At 40.7% G+C, this 18,741-nt stretch overlaps 1 protein-coding gene across 1 annotated transcript in view; it reads left to right on the plus strand.

Moving 5' to 3' along the window:
* The first annotated feature begins 6,093 nt into the window (after positions 1-6,093).
* The window catches only part of zfhx3b (zinc finger homeobox 3b), a 285,848-nt gene continuing 273,200 nt past the window's right edge, over positions 6,094-18,741 (plus strand). The window contains exon 1 of the mRNA XM_084933805.1: positions 6,094-6,474. The gene's annotated coding sequence lies outside the window, so the exon portion shown is untranslated. The remainder of the gene's footprint in view (positions 6,475-18,741) is intronic.

Raw genomic sequence — 18,741 nt, forward strand, 5'->3', positions numbered from 1 at the left:
TTTTAGTAGATTCCTATCACAAAAAAGCCTGCATAGTTGTCTAAAAGTAATGGAACCTGCTTGTGTATGCAGCGCCTGCTGAAAGTCAGTAGGCTGCTCGATAATGCTAGGACTTAAGTGTTTCTTGGTGCCATTAGTGTTATTCAGATGTGTAAATGTTGGATTTAGGGGGTTTCGAAAGAATAAAGATATGGATGGCAATTATTTATGGAATATATATATGTACTAGAGAGAGAGAGAGAGAGACCATCAACACTCTTTATTCATAAATACAATAACATTTTAATATGAAAATCCAGAGCAGTGTTATGTAATAGTTTTTCTCCTCTTCTTGTTTACAGACTGATGTCATGTAGTAGAAGAATGATGGATGCATGTACCTCTCTGTAACTTGCACCTTGGCTTATTACCTCTGCCAAAGAGGTCGAGTCTTGATTTCTCTGTCTGTCAGCATTGCATTCAAATCAACAGGAAGGTTTTAGCAAGGAAACCTGTTGGAGAGGTTGCACATTAATGAAAACTGTTGGTCTGGAGATCTCTTCTAGTTCAAATTGTGGGCCTGAGAATATGAATGAGTTGCTGTTGGTTTCACGGAGGACACGAGAGTCACTGCACTGTGGCTAAAGTTTAGCATCCACATCAGAATAACGAACTCGTGCATTGTATAGGCGTCCATTTCTACTCTGTCAGATTTACATTTGTCATCTCACTTATACTTCAGAATCGTTGAGAAATTCTTGTTATAAGACAGGAAGTTTTCCTTGAAGGAGCAACATGTGGTGAGGTACTCGATCATTAACAGTAAGCTGTCATTCAGAGCAGCGAAGCAGAAGTACAGCACATTGTTGATGCTCTGGTCCTGGCTTGTATGTCATTTCCTCGATGCTTTTGTGAGCATTGTCTTCAGACTAAACGCTGGGGGTATTTTTGCTTTTACTTTTCCTGAGTGGACACAATAAAAGCAATTTCTCTATAAAGTCACTCAAACATGGAGTAAACGGACAAAAGGGATTGGAGAAATCTGGGCCACAGCAGAATCCAGCCTGCCCCTCTGCTAACCTCCTCTCAAACAAACACAGCAGCCATTTCCTCCTTCTGTCCCTGGAGCCCCTCGCTTCTTGCTGCAGCACCAATTTGGGCGGCTGCAGCACAGGTGTTGTGACGTGTGCCATTTTTACCCTGTTTCATAACGTAGGAAAACATGCTGTTTTCTCAAGTGTTTCAAATGGTTTATATAATACTGTGTATGCAGTTTTTCTAAATTTGCTTTCTGAAGTGACTGATTGAAGAATTTAGGTAAAGAAAGCAGGTATTCAGAGTTTACAATTTTTTTTTTTTTATTATTTTGTAATAGATTATATTTCAAATCAAATATGTAAAAGCATATTACAAATGAAAATCAAAGCAGTAAAATATTTGTATTCATATATTCAAAATGTACTTAAAGAATTAAAAAAAAATGTTTATACAATTTAAAAACCCATAATCCTTCACATCCTTGCTGTCTGCTTTTGTATTTTGCTTTACAGTTTATTTAAACCTTTCTGTGGAGCTTCCCGTTGCTCGGTCTGATGTTGTATTTTATGTGGAGATGCATCTGGTAGGAATCAGTTGACCCCGCTGAGGGAGCTGAAAGTGAAAGAGGCTGTTATGCTTTAGTACTGGCCGAACTGCAAAAGTCACAGCCCGATCAGGCTAAATCCCTGGCGTGTCTGCAAAGTCAAGCATGATGGAATCGTTGCCGTGCTGTACCGAACAGAGAAAGCCCTCGCCCAAGTAAAAACATATTTCTGTGTTGTCTAATTTTGGTTAGTTTAAACAATTTCCAAAATTTCACAAATGTTCGTTAATTCTTTTTTACATTTCTTGATATGCTGAAATATATTTTTCACAGTTTTATTTTCATGCAGATATTACCTGTGGATTATTTTTAATATCATTTTCTTAGTGTATCCTTATTTATTTTGGTTTTCTCCATAATTTTACCAAAAAATACAAAATGAAACAGAAATAAAACTAAATGTTAAATTTTTTAAATATAATTTAACTAAGTAATTTAAACGTATTTAATTAAATTAAATATAATTTAATTCTATTTTATAAATTGCATGAGTACAGTGCAGAACATAGGTAGTTTTAATAAATAATTAATTTGAATAAAAAACATATTTCTTTCAATGCTCTAAGTGTAAAGTATAATGTTTTGTGTGTGTTTCGCCCTGATATGGCTGAGGTATTTAAGTTTTAGGGACAAAAGGGACAGGGAGGTGTGTTTATTTATTCTTTATTCTCCTCTCTTTCCATCTCCTGACATATCTGTATGGCTCATCTTCCCGTCTCTTCTTTGAATAGAAGTTAAAAAAAAAAAAGAGAGAGAAAGGTTCATTTTTTTTGAATCCGCCTCTCGCCTTACCATTTTCATCAGCTGCTCTGATAGCCATGAATCTTGTCACTCATGTTTTTCATCAACTCATGTTCACGGAGCGTGTGGCGACTCCTGGAGATGGCCGCTGAAGCGAATGCAATGGTCAGAGAGTCACAAACCAAGCTTGTGAATAACACAAACGCACACATCGACAGTATCCCCGGCTCCCCGTGATGATGCTTTGGATGTGTACTAACATACAAAAAGCAACGGCAGAAACAGAAATAAAACATGGCAGGAAAACGTCTACGTGTCTGTGAATTACACGTACATCTCTTTGAGGTGAATCCGAACAGACAACAAACTGGAACACTGTGTACAGTTGACAAAAACACGTCTTTGCGTGGACTTTGGTTTTTCACTGGCGAAATGTTTTGTAAGACATGCAGGATTTTGGTAGGAGGAAAACCATGTTTTCTTGTGAATGCCGGTAAAGAGAGCAGAAAACAAGAGAGCAGAGTGCACACTGTAATGTTTCCTGGTGGTTCGATTCTCAGATGGCAGGAGCCAGTTACTATCACTGGGTTTTCCCCTCTGCATCTGGGCTCTGCTGCTTATCAGCTCAGCTGTAGTTGTTTTCATATGTGAGCCATGTTTCTTTTGGTGCATTTTTTTCTACCTTCTAGATTCTTTGTTCTTTCAACCTGAACTTGACATTGTTTTCCCTGCTTATGTTCAAGGCTGGAATGATTGGCTATGACAAAAGGGGTATCTTCCTCCATCCTCAAAAAAGAGTGATGGCCTCTCAGACAGCTGTCATTTACCATTAGTCATGCACTGTTCACCTCAACTAATTTTATTCCTTATAGTTTTTCCCTTTGCTTGTAATGTTTTCCTTTAAAGGTAACATAAAGCACATCTTATGTTCTTTCCCCTAGACCCACAAATGACTCTATGAATTAAAAAATCACTTGTTCTCATGGCGTTAATTGTGATTTAATTGCCCTAATTACTTCATTATCTCCTTCATGATTAAGATAATTAGCTTGGTGTTAAGTACAGTGACTTTTATCTGTAAGACAGAAAGAATTCCCCTTGATTAGTTAATGAGATTAATTAAGTGAAGTGATACACCAGGTATAATAATTGTGCAAATTCCCACCTGCAATTCCACTTTCACGCCATTAATGAAAAATCACTGTAAATGAAGACATGCATGTGTTTCCATCTGGTAATTAATTAGAAATGACGGCCCTCACAGTTTAAATGTGAAATGTGGATAATTTTATGTGTTCTTTAAGTCTTTTTAACTGAAACAGATGCCACTGTGTCATATATATATATATTTTATTACATAAAATGTTCTTTCAGAATAAGGTCAATCAATGATAACATTTCTCTGGCTTTGGATTTGATACAGAGAAAGATTTTTTTAAATCTTTTTTTTTTTCAACTTCATACATTTTATAGATGTCTTTGCTCGCTTTTGACTTTGCATCTCTTAAATTGTAATTACTTGTTAAGCGTGGGATGGAGTTTGAAAAGTGACCTAATATCAGTCTCCCTGATGAGTTTGGAATAGATATTAGGCCTGTTTCACAGAAACTGTAGCTTGAATAAGGTCAGCATGCGTTGAATAAAGCTGAATCAATCAGCCTGGTTAGTCTTTAATGGAATTTAACCATTGAGAACATAACAGCCGAAGTTTAATACGGGATGCAGCTGGAAAATCTAACAGTGTGCTGAAAATCAGAAGATGTCTGGCAGCCTCGTCTGTCTATGTCTGTGTTCCCATATCTTTACTTTCTCCATCCTCTGTGTCTTTCTCTCTCTGTGTCTGCAGTCAGAGGGTAGAGTCAGTTTTACTGTCACTACCTGTGAAATTGTATTCCACGAAGATGGATGCTTTCTCTTATATTCATGACATCCAGCAAAGCACAGTCACCTCCAAAACTGTTTAATATGGATGCCGTGGAGGCGGACACATATACACATACACACGCAAACACAACACATGCATGCACGCACAAACGCATGGACATAGTGCTCCTGTGCGCTTGCACACTCGCAAACACGCGCGCACACACACACACTTTTTGCCCCAAAGACAATGCATGGCTGGTGTTTTGCTCCTGCTGATGATGAAGAGTGGTAGTGACAGTGCTGCTCTCAGTAGGGTTGATGCATTACAACACAGTGCTGCCATGTTGCGTAAATTCTCTGTCTCTCCTCATTGAGAACATGGAGGCTTCTCATCTAGCCTGGTACACCAGTGCACTTTAGCTTCTCTACTCCCCTATTGTTCCATCGCTGGAGTTTCATAAGGACCGTCACTCTGTGTAGGCTAGTCATTCACTTCGCCTATTGTCTTTTGTGTGGGTATTTTTTTCCCCTGGCTGAGTGGCAGTCCAACATTGTACTTAACTCACCTGTACCCACCTCCCTTCACTCTTAGGGGAGAAACCATGCAGAGTAATCAGCGCGGTGGGGGAGGAGGGGTGCGGTCTGTGGGTCAAGAGGCCAGAGGAGACTCACAGTTGAGGGTTTTGCGGGCTGCAGCTGCAGAAATACACAAGATTAATAAAACAACACTGTGCACAGGATAGGAGTCTGAGGCTACCAACAGACCCTCTCTCCCCTCCCTTTTCACTTTAACCCTCCCTTCACTCTTACAGCCCTGCCTTAATATAACCAAGACATGGAACCCCATGAGTACTGGGGGTGGGGTGGGGGGCATCGTTATATTTCTTTTGGGCTTTGTTTTCCCTCTCAGCGCAGTAGTACAGTAGTTAGCCAGCACCCTTCCCCTGCCTGCTTGAGGCCAGCGGGGTCTTCCAAGGTTCCTCCTCACTATGTTCTCTGCGCCGTCTGAACCCTCTAGTATTTTCTTTTGACACCCTGATACAACAGGACAATGAGACGCAGCTCTTTGCATGTACAGGGATACAAAAATACACAACGCAGTGCACTCTTTTAGGAATATCTCCACAGAGAGGCTCCTTGAACAGTCAGTGTTGTTGCATTTCATTCTCTGCGAGCCTGTTTGGTTGAGCTGTGTTGTAGAACTAAACTTAGGCACCATGCAATAGCTGCAGGTTGTATGGAGTTTCTACACCTCGTTCTTTGGTGTGGGGGAGGAGAGGAATCACAGGCTCTGTAGAAATGGGGGTTCTGCTCAGAGGTTCAGAGGAGAGGTTTTGTGTAATCCTATGCTAAATTCAGCATCAGATCTTTTGGGGAGCTGTGTAAAACCAGTATGTTTTTCTTGTCTTTACTTTCCCTGCACACCTAAAAAATGATGATAGCACATGGCTTTTCAGCTATCTCACCCTGAAGGCAAAATGTACAAGGCTGCTAGGCGGCGTTACCTCTTCCTCTTCCTAGAGACAGCTAACCCCCTCAAAGGATGCTGATGTCTGGAGAGGGAATGCCTATGAGCAGAAATTGGGAAGAAGGAAGGAGGTTTTGGTGTAGGGTGGGGGTAAAATGGGGTTTTGGGGGTGGGGGTGAATAAAAGGGAAAGGAGGGAGGGAATATGTGTTTGATTCACAGCAAAAAAAAAAAAAAAAGTCAATTCGGTCCCCCTGTTCTTTGTAGAACATTTAGCTTTGACCCTCCCTTGCTTTCTCTACTCCCTCCCACCACCACCACCCCCCAACTCATGCACACACAGACACACAGGGTCCAGCAGATCTGCGGGATATTACACCAGCGAGCCTTTTCTATCTTCTGCACAGAGATGCATGCTTCTTAATATATATCTTCACTGTATAGTGTGTATATGTCCACACTGTTGCAACAGGCAGACACTGAGGGAGGAGAGAGGGAAATAGGGAGAGAGAGTGACAGGAAGAGAGTGAGGGAGGAAGAGAGAGAGGTAGGGTGAAAATCAGACTGAAATAGGAAAAGGGAGGGGGAGAGCTTTATATGTTGGTTTCATGTTTATGATGCAGAGAAATATATCAATTTACTTTTTTTGAAAAAGAAAAATAAGGGTAAAGGATAGAATCAGAATATTTCTCATATTTCTGGTGAACTAGTCAGCATAACTGCATCCAAAGCCCTGACCAGATCTCTACTCGTGCTGAGCAGACTGGAGGCGACCCGGGGTAAGTTATGGGCTTTTTTCTTTCTCTCCCTCTCTGCGCTGCTGATTACGATGCTGCTGATTGATTGGTTAGAGGCTGTGGATTATCACGGGCCGCTCGTCACCAGGTACCTGATGATGAGAGAAGAGAGAGACGAGAGGAGAGGAGGAGAAGGGGAGGGGGGGGAGAGAGGAAGGAGGGGTGGAAATTAGATGAGCACGGCCAATGCTCACATCACCAGATCTCACTAACTCTCCTTCTGATTTCTGTTTACTCTGCCGTTGCACATTTGTATACAGCATGTGCAAAAATTGATTTTGTGCATTTGTGTGTATTTGTGTATCATCTGGATGTGCATGTGTGGTCCCAGCCAACACACGTTTGCAGCCCGGCTGCCTTTCCTTAGTCAAGCCGGCGTGTGCTGATGAGGCCGTGGGGAGGGGTTTGCTGATGAGGGAAAGCCAGAGGGGCTTTTTTTTTTTGTGAATATGCAGATGAGGGGCATGTGTAAATGGGAGGAGGCTCGACGTAAGTGTGTGCCACACGCTTTACTGTTTATATGTTCTCCATAGGGAACCTGATCCTCAACAGATTGCCAGCGTTTGGTGTGATCTTGCTGCTGCTTTGTTTGGGGCATTCACTGACAAAGATATAGAAAAGAAAAGAGAGGAGCCGGTGAGGGGGAAACGAGAGGGGGGAAAAATGGATAGAAAAAGACAGTTAAAGAGAAAGAGGAAAAAAAATGGTAGAGCAGCTTCGGGGCATATTTTCACCCCATTGACAAGAGGTGATGATTGCTGTTTTGCCCCTGTCCCCCTCCCACCCCCTTTACCTCCCCAGACGTTTTTCTAATCCATTTGCATGTCAAAGCAGCGGAGGCCACTGTGCAGATTAGTATGAGATGACATAATGATGTAATGAATTAAATGCTCCTGTTTAAGCCTTGCACTTTGCTTTCGTGGGAGGCATGGACAGTGGGATAAGGAAACAAACAAGAAAGGAATAAGTAAGGCTAAGACGCTGGCAAGCACAGAATTCACAGTTTATAAGTCATTTTACAAATGAATACTGAAATAGCATTTTATGCTTGATTTGACCTACAACCGCTCCTGTGTTTTCAGTGATTTTAATCATGATTGCATCATTTAGATGCATGCATACCTTTGCCTTTTACCATCTGTACAAATCCAGTGTTTACCATTAACATAACAAATCAGATATTATATTGTGTTTATTTGTGGGGATTTTTATATAATATAATGTAACAAATTAATGTAAACTTAAGACATGTTTGTTTTAAAAATTATTTTTAAAGCCTATTGACCTATTAGTTTCCTTTTTGGATGCGGCTCAGTGTCTTTGAAAGTCTATGTTTGAAGAGTTGCGCAGAGATTGTGTGGGGGGAAAAAAAAAAGAAAGATTCACATTTTTTCTTGAAAATTGTCGAGGATCTCATATTCTCCCCTCTCTACTCGGTTTATTTGTTCTTCTTTCATGGTAAGTTTGCAGCATTTTAACGTTTACAATTTAGTTTAAAATATAAACTCTGAATGTGTTTGTGTGTGTGTGTGTTTTTATTTTTTTACCAAGTCTCGTTGTAAATTGTTATGGCCTTCAACACAGAGCACTAAAGTAACTGTGTGTGGCAACAGCAAAGGCGTATGGAGTATATGATCGATTGAAGCGCTGGCTGAAGCAGTGTTTTTATGAAGCCGAAAAGATCTGAGACACGACACCTGGGTCTCTTAGGAGAAACACCTACTGTGTGACAGAAGCTGGAGTGTGTCACTCTTGTCATCTCCCACCACAGAAATGACTGGGACACCCCAGCACACACACATGCACACACGTGGACACACACACCTCAGTCACCTGTAGCAATTTGGGATAGCTCTCTTATTGTGGGTAAGGTCAGTATGGAGGCTTGTTTAGGAGATAGATATGTCCCTCATCTCGACAAACTTTGTATTATTCACAGTACCTTACTTCTCTCCGCAGTTATCGATTTGCCACACAGATTCAGTTTTGCTTGACTTTTCTATTTGTTCATGATTTGGTTCTTCCCCCAGTGGAAGAATTGACTGGATTGACACCAGAATCCATACTTAATGAAGACATGATGGGTGGAATATTTATAGAATTTGTAGAGTTATTTACACATAACATAATTGATGGAATTATTGAAGCACTATTGATTTGGTGTAGATTTGAAATCATTTCTGGACAAAAAATTGTATTTGCGGCCGCTCGTAGGAAAAGCGAGAACCAATACGCGTTCTGTTGCACTTGGAAAGAGAAGAGAACATTTATAAATGTATTCTTTTCTAGTTTATGATTAGCAAACCCCAGAATGGCCCTGGAGCCGTGTCCAGGTGGGTGTGGCCGCGTGGAGTCAGCTGGCTGGTGTGGGAGGAGGGGGGGTAATGAGTATGCACTGTGACAGCTGGGATAAAGTGTATGGATGTGTTTGGTGGGAGTAATCAGCTGCCGACCATGGGGTGCAATAGGGTGATGTGAGGCTTTATGACTGCCGAGCTTGCACACACACACACACACACACACACACACGGATGGACGCAGAGGTCCGTTGGGACTGTATGCTTCACCTCACCCTTGTGCTGCTCAACATATCATGGGCTTCACAGCTAGCTTCTCCTTTTTTTGCCTTCAGTAAAAATATATTTTCAATGTTGGCTTTCAAAGCTCGATGAAAATTAGATTTTTGGGGGAGTGGGATGTTGTAAACATATTTTAATTTTGAGGAAAATAATATATCAAAAAATAATCATCAGAAAATAAATCACTTAATTCAGATAAATAAAGCTGTATTCTGTGAATTAGGAGTATTTGGTTGTTAAACAGCACGCCCAGGAAAATATTGAATATGTGGTATTTTAAACAAATGCTTTTCCAATATTGCAGAAGAAAATGAATAATGTGGCATCATATATTTCTTGTGGTGGTGTTGTATAATTGCATTACTGAACAGATTTGCTTTGTTACAAACCACATCTCAATTGAAGTTTTTGGAGCCTGTGGCTACAGTGCTTTACAAATAATTGATATAAAGTAGGCCCTCCTTGCCAGTGAAATTGAACACACTAATAAATGCATAAAGAGAAAATAAATATTGATCACCCAGTACATGAGAATGGGATAGTTTTGATTTGATTCGTACAGTTTGCTGCATGTGAGTATTAGTGGTAGTGGGGAGCATGGACGTGTGTTTGTTTGACCATCTGGATGTTTGTGGTTGCCTCTCTACAAATGTGCAGCTGTAATTCTAAGCTGGATATGTCTGTGGTCTATAAATATTATGTCGGTCTTTGAGAAAGGTGAAAAGATGCCAGTGTTGGTCTCTGTTTTAGCGTTTGGCTTCACTTCTCTGTGTGTGTGTGTTTGTGTGTAAAGTGAAAGTTGGATTAAATGTGTGAGAGTTGGAGCCCTTGCCTTGAACTCCTGGCCCTGTCACTCTGGGCTGCAGTTTTCCCCAGATCTTCCATGTTCTCTATAGTCAATGAGGAGGATAGGCGGGAAAGAGGATTATTGGTATTGATCTACCCAGGGGGATCATTAGGCATCACTATCAATTCACAGCTCCTAGCACACAGCACCGGCCTGCACAGACATTGCCAATTTGTCCCTATTAGAGAACCCAGTTTCTGGGTGTCTGCTGTGAAAGGCAGCTCAGGCCGCACTGGAGAACAGCCAGCTAGGGCCTGGTTTGGGCCTGACCATGGTGGGTTTGGCTGCACTTGATGATGAAACAATAGGCTGGCTGAGATATTTGCCATCACATTTGAATATGCAATAGACACCTTTTCTCTCTCTTTCCCGTATTTTGCATTAAGATGTCTGTGACTAAAAATGTTTATTTAGGGAAACAAAAGAAAAAAGATTTTTTTAGACTCACACATTCCACTTCCTGTCAGTAGCTTTTTCTACATCCCCATATTATTTACCAAGAGGTAATTGGCACTGTAATAGAATACTTCAGTGAGGCTTATCCAGCCTGGCCCACTTATCTGTGTAAGCTGGCTGTTCTGGGGACTAAAGCTGCTAGATCCGTTGTCGCTGACTTTAACCCTCTCTGCTCAAGTCAGGTGTGCAGGGAGCTGCACTGCTGACTGCTACTGCATACCATGATGGGTGGTAGATGCCAGCAGGCAGCTCTCAGTTCACTTCAGTTTAAAGATACAGCCACTCCTCTCTTTCTCCCGCTCTCTCTCGTGTTTTACATTCAATGTATTGGGCACTAGGTTAGTTTACCACATGGCTTTACACCAGCAAAATTGTAACATTATTATTTAAAATGTAACACAATTTATTACAATAAGTGGAGAGAATTAAAAAAAACAATAATTGGCTTTTCTTCACAACTGAAAAAGTACCTGACATTATATTTTGTGTTCATTTTATGTAAATAACTAGTCTGGTGTACATATAGTGTCGAAGAGTGTTTAGAAAGAAAGGGCTGTTTTTTTAATATCCTAAAAATAAAGACACTAATTTGGATACATATTGGATTTTTTTAAAATAAAATTTCACTGTATTTATTTAATGTGTTTTAGTGTGTCTCAGCCTCACTCCCAAGGAGTGAGCCAGACAAACCTTGCAGTCAACCATGCGGGTCAGTGAACAGCAGGTGTTTTTTTTCTCACGCCCCTTGACTCCTTCCCCGGCCTCTGTAGCTGCAACTTAACAAAAACACACATGCAGAAAGCCATCGCTTCCCACATTAACTGCCCTCTCCCTGCAGTCGAATACAGCTTGGAGACACTGTACTCATAGTATATTAAGGAATATGCTGTGACAGACAAATGTGTCTGACTTTGTAAACAGTGCCAGGGTTAGTAAAGACTGTTCCATTTCACATTGTGGTCTATTAGAGGGTGAGCTGGGTGTGAAGGACATCTTACAGATCTTTTAAGTGCTCTAATAAATCATCTTGAGGACATTCAAAATTCATCAGTGCTAGCTCTTTGCCCTCTGTCTTCCTGAAACGTTGGTCAGACAGCCTTTACGCATGAGCACACTCACTGCAAGCGGTTCTCCAGGGGAGCAACACATTGGTCCTAAACCTGACTTTTTGCATGTGGAAATCAAAGACTCGCTGGTAATGACTTCAGTCTGGGTAATGTGTGGGGGTCCTTTCGAGCTGCGATTCCCCAGGCGCAGCGCTCCTTTCACACTTCCTCATTCACAGGCGATTCATAGGACTCTGCAGCTCTATCATGCTGGGTCAACGACCACACAAATGTCATATGGAGCCAGCTCTGTTTTAACCAGCCCCATTCAGTCAGCCACACTTCATCAAATATAAAAGCAAAGGAAATATTTGTAAGATTAAATCATCAGGAAGTGATCATCATGAACCAGTGTGTGACAGAAAGTTTTTTTTAGTATTAGCATTAAATTGCATGAAGACCACAAAAGAAATAAAAGAATCAAACTGATGATCTAATTGCTGCTTTGTTAAGCTTCAGCAGCAGTGTCGTGGAGCCACCAAGAGAGGGCAGTATGGCCTGCCTAAGAGCATGGCTAGCAGCTGCAATTCATGGTTGGAACATTGTGATCACCTGACATTTGCTTGGTTTGTTATATGCCTAGATGACATGCAGACATCACCGTCCTTTTTTCTTTCTTCATGGTGGCGTGGAGAAACTCTCTGATCTTCTCTCCAGCATGCATGCCTTTGCTATAGGTTTTGGTTAATTTCCTCTCAGTTCACTTTTAAAGGGAGCGTTTCCTAGTAGAAGGAATATATTGTGCTTGAGAAGTCAACCCATTATTTGCTTCATCTTATAAATAATAATACTCTCTTAGAATGTTATTAGAAGCAAAAGCAGAGGGACATTTGTTAAATTAAACCGACTACATGGTCAAGCGCCATTTTGTTCCTATCCTTTGTGTTTTTATGAGGCACTGGAGGCAGACTGTCTGGGAGTAATCAGATAAAAACAGGAATCATTCATGATCCTTAAAAATGTACAAATGAAAAATAAACAGATTGCACAGAGGCAGTGGGAGTGACGTGTGCTTCCCTTTTTTTTATGGTTTTTACCCAGAGGGCCAGTCATTGGTGGATCTCACTGGTAGAATTTCAGCATCACATCTCAATATGCATTTGTATGTCTTGTATGTTTTGTTATCTGAGGATGTAAGAATGTGTATGTGCATTTTCTGAGGGGTGATGGGAGAGGCTTAGTGTGTGCAAGCGAAGGAAGAAAAGGAGAGAAAAAGAACGGAGAGATGGATGAGGGCAGTTCGGGGGCCCTGGGTGTTTTAATTATCCACCACTCTGTCGTTGGGTCAGAGCTCGCTATCTCTTCCTGGCTTTATCCCTGTCTCATGATTTGAGCAGTACTTTTATCCCTAAGCCTTCAGCTCCTCTGGCCAAACAAAGAAAAAAGGGAGGGCAAAGAAGGGGTTTTACAGCAGTAACTATGCCACATTTACCATTAATATCCCTCAATCTCCTCTTTTTTTTATGTAGTGCAGAGCAGAGTAACCTCAATAAAGTGACCCCAGTGAGGCCTGGTGGTGTATGAATATGGCTGTTGGGATAGAAGATCCTCTTGCACTAGGTCAGAGCCGGTCTAGCTCTTCTCAAAAGCTGAAGCTAAGTGCTGGCAGCCTCCTAAACAAGTGAGGTGAAGGAGCACATTTTTTTTATCTCCTTTCTCCCTTCACTCTTGCATTCGGCCTTTTTTTTTGCAAGAAGAGATCATCGAAATGCCAAGCGTTCCAGGAACGCTGTTCGTCTGATAACACTATTGGCTGAAGAATGGCTACTGTGGATGGACACAGTGGTCACATGACCTTGCTGTAGAATTTCCCCGAAGCGGAAGCATTTACACATCCACCAAAGAATCGGGGTCGATTACGCTGTCTTTGAGCGTACAGACAAACTCGCACCAACTGAATGCAGTTTTACTTTCAGTGAGAATTTTACTTTCTCATTTTAACTGTTGCATTATTTCCTGTAAATTTTGAACATGCTTCTTTTTAGCCACAAAAAAAAATGGTGTTCCTTTTGTTGGAAATTAACTGAACGTTTTCTAAAATTCTGTGGTAAAAAGAAAAACATGATCATTTGCTTTTTGTGTCGCAATTATTCTTGCTATTCTTTATAAATTTTGTCATTTTTAAAATCGTATTCACCAAAATATATTAGAGGAGGAGAGAGATTTAGTGTGGAAAAAAAACCATCACCAGACAGGAAGCCATTTTTTTCCCTTTTACTGTTCATATATTGTTTATCCAAAAAACAAACAACAAAGGCAGAAAGTAAATGTATTTCTTAGGACGCGCACAGACGCTTGTGTGTGTATACTGTATATATCGCAGATGCTTATGTGTTAGTCTGTAATTTCTGGACTGTACTATATCTCCATGACAACATGGTTTTGATGTGGGTTCCCTTCCTGACATTTCCCTGTTTGGGAAGGCTTGTGAATTGCATTGCCTCTCCTTCAGTCAGCATGTCACATGAAAAAAAAAAAAAAAAAAAGGTGTTTGGGGGTGGTGGGTGAATGGGGTGGGGGGGGTACATAGGGGGGGCAGTATGAGGAATCTAATGGGCGTCTGGTCTGATTGTCCTCAGCCGTGGCAGTAGAGACAAAGCAGATGAATTGTGCAATGGATTCGAAGAGATTGGAGACAAGTGCATGTCAGCAGCTCCTCCATCTCTCCTCCTTTCCTCCCCCCATCCTCCAGGATCCCTCCCTCTCCATCTCTCCTCTCTTTTTGTCTGACATCCTGAAAAAAACAGGCATGACAGCAGTGCTCCGCTTGAGCAAAACATTAAAAACAAAATGCAATCCTCACCCATTTTGCTTTTATATTAGATATTCAGGCAGACACTCAGTGTGTTGGGCCCATATTAATTGTGAAACTCTGCATGACGAATTTTCACAATATTAATCACTGAGCAAACATCAAGGACATTTTGATTCATGCTGTCTGAAGTGCTAGAAATAAATGACAGCATTTATACAAAACACATTTAAAGATAAAGGCACTTATCTAATCATCTTAAAAGAGGCACGCTGGGCTGGAATCTGATAGACTTTTTCCCTGAATGTTTTTGTCTCTCATTCTCCTGATTTCTGCCCCTTTTTTTTTTCTTTTTCTTTTTTTTTTGTTGTTGCTAGGATGGAAGTGGGGGGTAGGGATGCGGATTTGGTGGGGGACACTGTATCTTTCTCCATCTTGAGTAAATGTCTAGCCAGTGTGTCTGGCGAGTATCTATCTTTTCCACCGGACACTAACCTCCAGGAAAACGTTGCTCGTCAGCAGCCCCACTGCTTCCGTCCTGAAGCTGGTCACAGAGCAGCCATGCTTTGCATTTTCACTCGATCGTTTCTGAACCCTGGCAGGAAAAACGAAACAAAAGTGAGAAATCCACTGTCTTTTTCACACAAGTTTCTGGCCAGTGTCTTAGAGTCAGTGACTGATTTGTTTGCAGTACAGTCCGGGACTGTAAGTGTGACGCTCCCCTATATTAAGCGTGCTTATGTATTTTAAACAGCTGCTTTGAACTTCCAAAGAGGAAGGGATCTGCGAGGTATGGCATTTCTTTCTACAAAACAGGTGTAGTCATTTAGTGTCCTTTTATTTATTTATTATTTCTCTCTCTCTTATTTATATCTATATATCTATATGTCTCTTGTTCTCTCTCTACATATATATACATATATATATATAATATGTACGATAAAACAAAACACATTAAAGCAAAAGTAATCTCAAGAGTGGAGAAACTTTAATTTGTTTAATTTGTTATGTCTTAAAAAAATAACCCATTATTAAGATAAATGGACCCAATAAATTTTCATTTCTTTCAAGTGGCCACCTTGACAGTACTGGTCTGCCAGCTTTTGTTTTGTGTTGACTGCATTTATTATTCATCTTTACATCAGTCTGTATTTTAATATGAATAATGGAAGAGGTATCAGAGAAGGAAGAGGGATGTGAGAGAGGGGTGCCACACAGCATGTGTCCTTGGCTGTTCTCTGCTCCAGCACTCCTCAGAGTGGAGCAGGTGGGGGGTGGAGGGGCGGGGGGTTAAAGGAAGAGGAGGTTTGTTGGGCCCCGAGTCTTGCTGTGTCTGGTGCAAGGCCAGGATTCTGGGTCCTGCTCTCTTTGTCTTTCTCTCTCTCTCTCTCTCTGTCCCTCCTCTCCACTTCCTCCTGCCTGCTTACCTGGCTGGCTCTCTTGTCGGATTTAATAACAGTGTATAAATCAAAAGCCTCCTGTCAGCCACACAGCCTTCATTAAATTCAAATGGGGAACGGGTCTCTTTGGATCCAATTTTAATAAAACCAGGTAATCAAATATGGGTTTAAAATTGGGTCATCATTTCACAGCCGCACAGAAGTCTGATCGCCATTGGTTTCTAGTACACACATTTACCATTTCAGTGAAGAAGCCCTCGCTTATACATATACAGTAAACATTTTCTCCAAGGGCAACTATATATTGTTTTCTTTTTATGCACACACAATGAAAACTTACTAACTTATTGCATTCTTTTCAGTCTAAGAACTTCATCTTCAACGTGTTTTACGTTTCTTTGTGCAGTTTGTAATGACATTGTTTTTTTGTTTTTTTTATATGAGCAAAATATACATCGGTGAAAGTAGTTTATCTTCCCTGAATGCAGTTAACAGAAAAAAAGAGATAAATCTCATCAAAGGTGTATTAAATTGTCATTGTTACTGAGCCTTTAGATAATTCACAGAAATTAAATTTGGCTCAAGATTTTCAGTTTTTATAGCTTTCTAATCAAAACATGCCTGACCACGACACACATATGTATATGTACAGTGTGTTGCAGCTGGGCCAAAGATCAGTGTTCTTACTGTATAGAGAGATTATATCATCTATATGAGATATCACGATTCACTGAAAGATAAATCAAGCTTTCAGGGGGATCCCCCCCCCCCCCCAAAAAAAAAAAAAAAAAAAAAAAAGTTTAATTGTGCCCAGTTACTTGTAAGAACTGCATGTGATGAATGCATCAGTGCTAGCTATCTCCTTTTTTAATGGTGGTGCCTTCAGACCTTGTCTACATGTTTTCGATACCTGATGTTTGATGTGTTGATGTTTATAGGTTTGCACATCAGCTTTTTTATTTTTTTATTATGACTGTAAATAAGGGTATAAATCATTGTGCATGTGCAGAAATGTAAGAAAAACGAAGGACTTCTGTCCTTTATCAGGTGCTTTGCACATGTGTTTTGATGATCAATAGTTGGGAAAACGTGCATCATGCAGCTTGCGAGCAGAAGAGGGCACTATGAGTCGCTGCTGTGCATTCTCTGTCCCTCTCTTTCATTCTGTGTCCATCTCATCTCACTTTGTTTTGCCTCCCTCTGTTTTTTTGTAACAATTCACCATATATGTGTACTTCAAAGCCAAAAGCCACTTTATGTCTGAAATAAAGGAGGGCATATGTAGGATCGTAGTTAGAACACGTTCTTTAAAACCACAGGTGGAAATTATGAAAAAGCTACAAATACCATTTTCTGCACAGACCACTGCTTCATCTGCTTTGTTTAACCTTATACATGTAGTATAAGGTGCAATATTGTACCTTAGCACTCCCTTTAGTGAATGATATTAATATGTTTATAGTTTTACATACAAAGTTACAAAAAAAAAAATGCCCCAGCAACTATATCTGTTGTTGTGCAATTTTATATTTTATGTAAATACTGATTTAGCTACATAATCACATTTTTTGTACTTAACAATACTGTAGGTGGCTATGCTTTCTATATTTCTTTTATGTCCAAGATCCCTCCCTTTAAGCGTTCCAGCCACACCTTTGTTAGAGGAAGACAATCACGGTCGGTCCCGGAATTATTTTTCCTCCTCAAAAGCCGTCATGGCTGCTCTACCTGAGCATTGTGTCCTCTACAGGCAGGTCAGAGGAGTTCCCATCGCCCCCTGGTGTGTTTCCCTCTTGCCTCTGTTCTTCCTGCCTCCCTTCCTGTTGCCATCGTGGCCTGCCATGTTAGTGCTGGCTCCCGCTGCTCAGCCCTCTCCTTCAATAAATCTTCATATGTGTTGGAGGGAAGGTGGAGGGTACAGACAACAATAAACACCAGTACTCTCCATCAAAGGGTTATCTGGCTTTCACAGGCGCACTGACAGACTGCTCTCTGACACGGAGCAGAGGCCAAGTGCCATGTCTCAGATGGGGAAGGGAGGCCAAGATTTGAAGAAAGGAAAGTGATTCATTTACACGCCTAAAAAAGAAAAAAATCTTCAAAAAGTTCAAACATCAAGAGAAAAGAACTGATGTCAAAACAAAGTTTGAATGATTAAGTCGGCAAAGATTCATGAGTCCCCATAGTCTTCCATGCATAGCACCCCCTTTACTGCATTTCTTTCTCACTTTTGTCTATCTTAATATTAAAATAGTAAATCTGCAATTTGGCTCTGAGTATGAGTATGCTTATTCGTCTGATTTTAAACAAATAGACTCAATCTTTTTGCAACGTTTCAGAAGAAACTGTGTTTTATGAACGGTATATATTTTTTTGTGTGTCGAGTTGCAGGGCCCTATTCTTCAGTGCCATATTAGTGTGTCAGCGAGGCCTGCATGTTATGAATTACCAGCCCCAAATTTTGCAACTTAAAAAGTGGGAATGAGAGTAAACCTTTTGTTTATGTCACCTATCATCTTGAAATATTTACCACTCTACGCCTCTCAGCTCCCTGTCTCCCTCCAGTGTGATAAAAGGTTGCTGGCTCCCAGTCTTAACCCCTTCTTGCTTCGTCCCATCTCCAGCTCCATCTGTGCTGAGAACAGACATCATATAAACCTCATCTTTCTGCTCAAACCTGCTGCCTCCATTCTTTTTTCTTTCTTTCTTTCCCGCAGGAAGTAGTTTATTCAGGCTGGTTCCTTTGGGAATCATATAAGCATTTGACCAGGTGTCTATGACACTTTTCAGTATTTTATTTCAGAGCATGTTTGTGTGTTTAGTTGTGTATTTGAGTTATTATATGTTTGACTACTTAGTTCGAAGAGAAACAATACACGTTTGTACTTTTGCACTTTGTATGTCTGTGTGGTAGGGTATGGGTGAAAAGACAGAGAGAGAGAAAGAAAAGGAAATGAAATTCAATGCTGAATGAATTATGGAGTATGTATCGTTACCTACTGTGTGTTGTTCTGAGCGTGCGAGAGAATGGAATTCATGTGCGGAAGGTGCAGAAATAAAAACAGAAAAGCTGCAGTGTGTTTTAGACGGAGTGCCATGTACTGTATGA

This window comes from Perissodus microlepis, chromosome 1 (assembly GCF_051167445.1).
Source record: "Perissodus microlepis isolate ML-2025 ecotype Zambia chromosome 1, ASM5116744v1, whole genome shotgun sequence".
Taxonomy (NCBI): domain Eukaryota; kingdom Metazoa; phylum Chordata; class Actinopteri; order Cichliformes; family Cichlidae; genus Perissodus; species Perissodus microlepis.